Raw genomic sequence first — 7,082 nt, 5'->3', positions numbered from 1 at the left:
CATAAATCAATTTTTGAAAGTCCCGCCAAACACACATAAGAACAATGTTAAATAATCCCGCATTAACCGTTCCCCGATTTATCGTTTTCCTCGATATATCGTCTAAATATTATGGTCCCGTCACATATATTATCCTGATTGACCCTCGATAGCAGCCTTGTGTATAGAATAAATGCGCTGGTACTAATAAAAATTATTGACAGTCCCTACCTACTTAACACATAATTTAATAACAGTCAGAAGAGGTTTTGACCATTTCAGTTGACTATAATATCAAGCAGATGAAACTGGTTGTAATCTTCACTAAATTATGTGGATTGTTTAAATGGTTAAGATTAAATGAATAAATATTGATATTTCTTTAAGTATATTACCTAATAATGTTTTTAGTTTAAAACTGGATAAGTCAAGGTAAAGTATTGAAAATAATGTTTGATATGAATTTAATAATAAAACATTTCATGCACCTCAATTATATAAGTATTGTTCTTTGGTTTCCCAATAAAAATCACTAAAATAAATTCCTTTTTGACGCACGTGCCATTTTCGTATGGAAGAAAATATCACCAATCTGTACCTGTGTCAATCCTGAGAGTTTGCATGAGAATTAAAGGAATGGGACAACTGGGCGCCGGGACAATTGGGTACCGCACTGTTGAATGAAATAATTAGACGTTCATTACAATTTTATTCAGAAAGTAGACAAGGAATCATAATCAGTTTCTATCTACTACTTGGTAGTTTTAATTCATTTTGGTTTTTATTGGGGCTTGAGAATTATCATGCCCGAGGGTTTATATAAAAATAAAAGAACTCTTTACTCCTTTCAACTTAAACATATGCACAATTATTTACGTGTGCATATTTAAATTCTCACCAGGAATTAAATAATTCAAATTTCATTTGATTGCGTGGCGACCGGTTGTCCCGGCGCCGAATCGTGCTAGACCCAAAATTGAAGGATCTAGAGGTCCTTCTTTCCCAAAGAATTTGGAAATTATTTAGCAAACACATGAAGCATGGTTAAGTTGGCAAACTCTACATAATATTTCCATTGCTCAGTTGTCATTCCGATTTTCTTACTTACACAGCATGGCTGCCATTTTTATGTTCATTGTGATCACTTACTGGAGTGGTGTTATAAACAATTTTAACTTTCATATATTTTTCAATTAAATAATAATGTCGAAGTTTAGTAAATCGACTGCTTACCTAATCATTGTGATGATTGCCTTTTTGTAAGGTCCGTTTACCTGGAACGCCCAACTTTAAATCTTCAACTCTTTTTAATTGCATATCTTTGTGCACATAAAGTAACCGAGCATGTTTAACATGACGCATCGAAGCCCGAAGGTGACTCACGCACATCTATTGTTTGAAGCAAAACAGATTTTTCTTTCTCTTTTCGTAGATTGTCATACATTATGCTTGCCTTCAATCAAACATACTACCATGTTTGGAGACCTGAGAAGGGATTTCAAAAAATATTATAAAGGAGCTGAAATGAACACCTAAACTAAATAGAAAATCACACATTTGACAGTGAAAAGGTGAAAAATTACGTTATAGTAATATGGGTGATCATAAATTATTTCATCAGGAAATATTAAAGACTAAGAGCCGGGCCACACCGGGCGACTCTGGTCTCGAGACCAGGTGTGGCATGGTCCATATAACTGCATGCATCGGTCTGGTCTCGGCTACTGGTCTCGAGACCAGAGTCGCCCGGTGTGGCTCGGCTCTAATAGTGGAAAGTGTTGCAGAGCCTACCAATCCTTAACATCCAGTTGAACTTCCCTAATAGACAGTTTTGCTAATAGCCCATTTTTTTATCCGATCTGACACTACTATTTTGTGTAAATATATATAAAACTTAGCCAGTAAGTACGTTTATTTAACTAATATACTATTTTTATTCAACTAATAATTCACAAGATTTAAGAATGTAACATTCTAATTATTGAACATACATAATTTCTGAGAAAATATATTATAACCAATAGAAAAAAAAAAATTTGAAAAAAGTAAGACACCCCACCCCACAGGAATCGAACCTGCATATCTCGCGTTTTGCGCCCATGCACATAGACCACTATGCTAAAGGCGCCATACCTAATTATTGCGAGATATTTTAACTAATGACTCTTAATACTATCTGAAGCGCTTTCCAAATTGAGTTCAAAGACATAGCTTATAATCAGTATCTTTAGAATTATCTTCAAATGTGGTAATCTTGCCCATTTTTTGAATAATAAAATGCCTAATTCTTGTCAAATTTGGGATCACAGAGATTATAAATATAATTTTTTATCGTAAATATTTCACTATAATAATGCCAACATAAATTTTACTAATGGATTTATAAATGTGTTTAAAAATTAATAAACCTAAAAAATCTTAACACCACTGCACATGGATGTACTGAGATATGACTATATTCTAAAACATTAGATCGAGAGGTTTAAAAGATAACTATTTTATGTAATAAAAATACTTTATGCAGTCATCAAATGTTTAAAATAAATATAAAGGATAATAAGGCTTCAAAATTATATAAATAGATTATCTACAACGTTTAAGGAATGTTCAGGCCAATGCTTTGAAAATACCATAAAACTCCATTTTGACCTAGGTTGGGCATGTGGGCCGTTAAATAAACAAAACAAAAATTATTTTAGATATACATAAGTAGGTAACACTATGAAAGCTAAATAGACGCAATAAGAACTTTTTGGCAAAACAAATTCAAAAATATTTATTTCCGCTCTGTTAACAAATGCATGTCGCCAAATCCGTTCTATTGGGAAGTAAGTGACTAAACCCGCTATTGAGATAATTTCAATACCTTATTTGGAATAATGTAGCACCTAAGTTGGACGCAAGGTTTTATTTTATTTGCGCTTTTACCGGAAGACATATAATAATTACTTAAATCACATAAGTCTTTTATGATTTACTCGAAACTCAAAAAAACCTCCAGAGCTGGTTTAGCGACTAAGCGACTCAATTAGTGAATGCCAATATGGGTTTAGTGGATAGTTACTACAGTGAGATATAATAATAGCAACCGTATACTGAGCTTTGAGCTTACTGCAGATACTAAAAGTAACGAGGAGGTAAGAAGGTGGATCATGCAGCCTCTCGTCACTTTGAAAGTAGAGAGACTCAATTTCTCCTGCTGGATGGAAGCCTCGTGCCCAATCGCGAAGAATATGTTGCCATATTTGTTCTGACATCCCTCGTAAACCCACGACTCGAAATCATGGCCGGCGTTGCTGGCAAAGCATAACCGCATGAGACCCTCTTCGATCTCCGCATGGCACTCGTCATAGTGCAGAAAGCGCCCTGCGGAAATAGTTGAAACTGTATCTTGAACACAATACTGTCGCCATACGGGAGTAGCAGTGTTGTGTTGAATACTTATTAGTTTGATTAAGGGAAGAAGGAAAGGTTAGAATTACAGTAATTCTCAAAAAGTGTGGGTGGGAGCTTATTTAATCGCAAGTGCATATTCACATTGCTCATATATTTTTTTTTCAGAGTTAATCATAAATAGGTACATACATTATATATTTAAATCACAACTTGTCAAGAATTCCCGAATTTGGTGGATTCTGACACCAGTGGTGTACCAAACTTGAATGGGTGGGAGGGTTGGCATTGGTTTAAATGGATTTATTTTTTCAACTAGCATTTTGTCAAATGAAAAACCAACCTCTTCAGTTCGCAGCGTGTGATTACTTTCGTGATGGCTTCCGTTAGTCATGGCTGGTAACTGGCATGCGTCTTCTTTTAAAATTACAAGAATAAAAACCTGCAGCATGTAAAGCACGGTATAAATATGCTCGTATTGTCTCTTTTTAGATGAGAAATTTTTCGTCAGTTTCAGATTCTTCATATATGTCGTTATCACTGACATGGCCGATTCCACAATAGCATCCATGTCATCGATGTCATAGTCGGGATCTAAACGAAACAAGAAAAAAATGAAATACAAACATGGGTAATAAAATTAATAATATTAATTGTGGGATGATATAATGTGATTAGCCAAGTGTACATCACAGACATTCAATTTGCGCCATAGAGGGAGTCATACAAACGTTTTGGATTTACAATAATTGCCGTCGATTATAACGTTTTTAGTGTTGTTGAGAACATACATTTGCGAGGGGTACTGGGTGTGCGGTTACTTTAGGAGTAACGAGGAGATAAGAGAACAGCCGAGCAACCTCTCATCGCGCTGAGAGCGAAGAGGCGATGTCGGACCTGGCTCAGCCGCGTGTTGCGGATGCCGGAAGATAACCTCAACTCGGCTTGCCTGTTCTTTAAGCCAACCAGATTCCGGCGTTACGGAAGGCCGCTAAATACTATCTATAGAGTGTATACGGCGGAGCTACGGGATGCCGGTATGGCATGGAACGACAGGGATTCTTATAAGCGTTGTATGGTGTCCTGCTTATGTAGAATGGCCCATACCTATTTCCAAATCAGCATATAAAATCACTATCTATACCAAAGAAATACATATTTACCTACGTCAAACATAATAAAATAATCTGAATAATTTTATTTGTAACAGACAGGATTGAACGATGATTAAATAAATCAAATTAAAACCATTGATTGCATCGCACGCATCCAAAACTTGATAGACAGGACTGCGTTTTAGGCAGCACACATCAAATACATTTAGCATCGCCATACAGGTTAATTCCTCTTTAATCATCCCATTTGGAGGCTTTTTTGTAAATGGTGGAGCGTGCATTGCTCAAAATTTGCCGCCCCACTGCAGCGAAACGCGTTGTCACGTCACTAGCATCGAATATGGGAGCTTTGTAATCACCATATTGAGAACCTCATTAGGGAGTGTGTCGAAATAAGAGGGTGCATCATTTTTTCTTACAAAAGTAATAGTTAACAGAAAAATAGGTGTTACGTATAAGCTCATATACCTACCTACTTGATTATTTGTTACCCCTGTAGAATATTGAGAAGCCCTGATATATATTAATTATAACTTATCGTATTTACTAATCCCGACAATATTTAATCTAACTACTTATGTAGTTTCTATTACTATGTAAACAAACAACACCGAATTTCTCAATAGAATTACTTTTATCTTAAACATATTATATCCGTGCATAACAAGTACAATGTCTTAAACTTTCCCTTTGTCATTATTTGATATAAATTACTGGTTCCATGACAAAACAGAACAACGATAAATATAACTATGACCTTTCAGGAAAAATATAAATTCAATATTGAAATTGTCATATCTCTATTATGTTCATAGATTTTTAATAGCACAGATTTTCAATACGCCATAATAAATCGAATTATATACCTAATTTCTGCATTCCTAATCGCTAGAAAGCCTCAAATAAACGGGACTTAACTCGGTGTTACCGGCAAACTTTGGATATCTCATCTTAATCAATATAAATGTTCAAAATGATTGGGTGACTAAGTACAACGAAATAATGACCTAACATAACCTAATCTGACCTAACTTAACCTAACCTAACTTAACCTAAACAGGTTCCACAAAAATTAATGTTTCATTTTTCCCATGGCTGTTCTGTTTCGTGACAAATTAAATATTGACAAGAATATTCAATAAGTGATCATAACAAAGGGAAAAGTAATCTTTTCACAGTGGAATCATTTAATTATCTACATAATAATATTATCGGGTCATCTCGTCGTGTGTGGTACGTACCTTACGATAAAACAGGACTGGGACCAACTAGGACTAACAACACCAAAGAATGATAAATCCAACGACCATCCAACGACCATAAAATACGCTAAACTTGATTTTGACAGTGACAGTGACAGCCGATGATTATTGCGAATTCAGTGATGCCAGTCTACAGAATAATATTAGTTTATGGTTGAAAAAATACCTCATAATATAAAGTTGGGGGGAAAAATATTATCTGTGACACACACAATCTCTTTGGATTTCCGCGTTCTTTTAGCTCGTCAATGGAGCGCCCGCATAATTTATTTAGTGCACAAATGAATAAAATACTGCCACACACATACACTAATAATGAACAAACGTGTGCAATAAAAAAACTGTTTAAAAACATAGGTTGGATAATACGATTTTGTGGAACCATTTTTTAAAATGAAAGGAGTTTTACATACCAATAAAACTCTTATTATTCATGTTGACTTTGAAGTCCTTGAGATAGGGTTTGCTCTTCCTTCTTCGCGTGAGGTTATATTCTACTAATTTATTTTCCTTTTCTTGTCGTTAGTTATTCCTCCCTTTTTATTTACTGGTCATACTCGCGCATCCTTTTTTTATGTAGGGAGTTTGGGACTCCTTTATCATTATGATATGGCTCAAGGAACCAGGTAGAAGTTACCTGGACTTCAAAGTCAACATGAATAATAAGGGTTTTATTGGTAGGTAAAACTTCTTTCATTATTCGAATTTGACTTCGAAGTCCTTGAGATATCTGTTTGTTATCACCTGGTGTTCGGTATGCCAAATTCATGAATGTGACAATGATTCATTTATAAGGTATAGACCATCGTGCCGTTCAATGTATATGATTGAATAGAGAAGTTAATGGATTCCTTTCTCCTTATGATGGTGGTGTGTCCATCGTTCTCTGGTAGTAGTCGTGAAATGTCGACTCACTACGCCAGTTACTTCTCTCTAAGATATCATCTATCGGGTATTTTTTACAGTTTAAGGCAGCCTCCGCTGATCGGATACTGCCTGGTGGTTCTTGGACCCCTGCTTCTAACAGTACTGACCTTATCCAATTCCTAATAACTGACCTGGTGACTGGTTTTGGTGGTCCTCTTGAAGATATAAATAATTCCGAAATATTCCCACCTTCCTCTCTCCTTTGGTTTGACACGCAGACGAATTTCCGTAACCAGAATACTGGGTCGATGTTCTGACACGTGGAAGTGCTTAGCTTTTATTCCGATTGACGATGCTTGGCGGTATCTGTCTTTGCGCCAAAAACTGGCCATTTAATTATGTGGTCACCTTTATCCACTAATCCATTGTCTACTATTACTGAGTAGTATGAGGTCATGAACCCTTC

General features: G+C 35.6%; 1 long non-coding RNA gene across 1 annotated transcript; it reads right to left on the bottom strand.

The window, feature by feature from the left end:
- Nucleotides 1-1,781: 1,781 nt before the first annotated feature.
- LOC147067544 (uncharacterized) lies at nt 1,782-5,867 on the bottom strand. The gene is made up of 3 exons (XR_015071524.1): nt 5,729-5,867; nt 3,716-3,966; nt 1,782-3,345 (listed from the first exon to the last, which is right to left on the bottom strand). It is a non-coding gene; the product is annotated as an uncharacterized LOC147067544 (long non-coding RNA).
- Nucleotides 5,868-7,082: the final 1,215 nt, after the last annotated feature.

Source organism: Rhyacophila brunnea, unplaced genomic scaffold (assembly GCF_057557595.1).
Source record: "Rhyacophila brunnea isolate RB1 unplaced genomic scaffold, BYU_Rbru_1.0 scaffold_4, whole genome shotgun sequence".
Classification (NCBI taxonomy): Eukaryota; Metazoa; Arthropoda; class Insecta; order Trichoptera; family Rhyacophilidae; genus Rhyacophila; species Rhyacophila brunnea.
The sequence above is the reverse complement of the archived record's forward strand: the minus strand, read 5'-3'. Positions and strand labels throughout refer to the sequence as shown.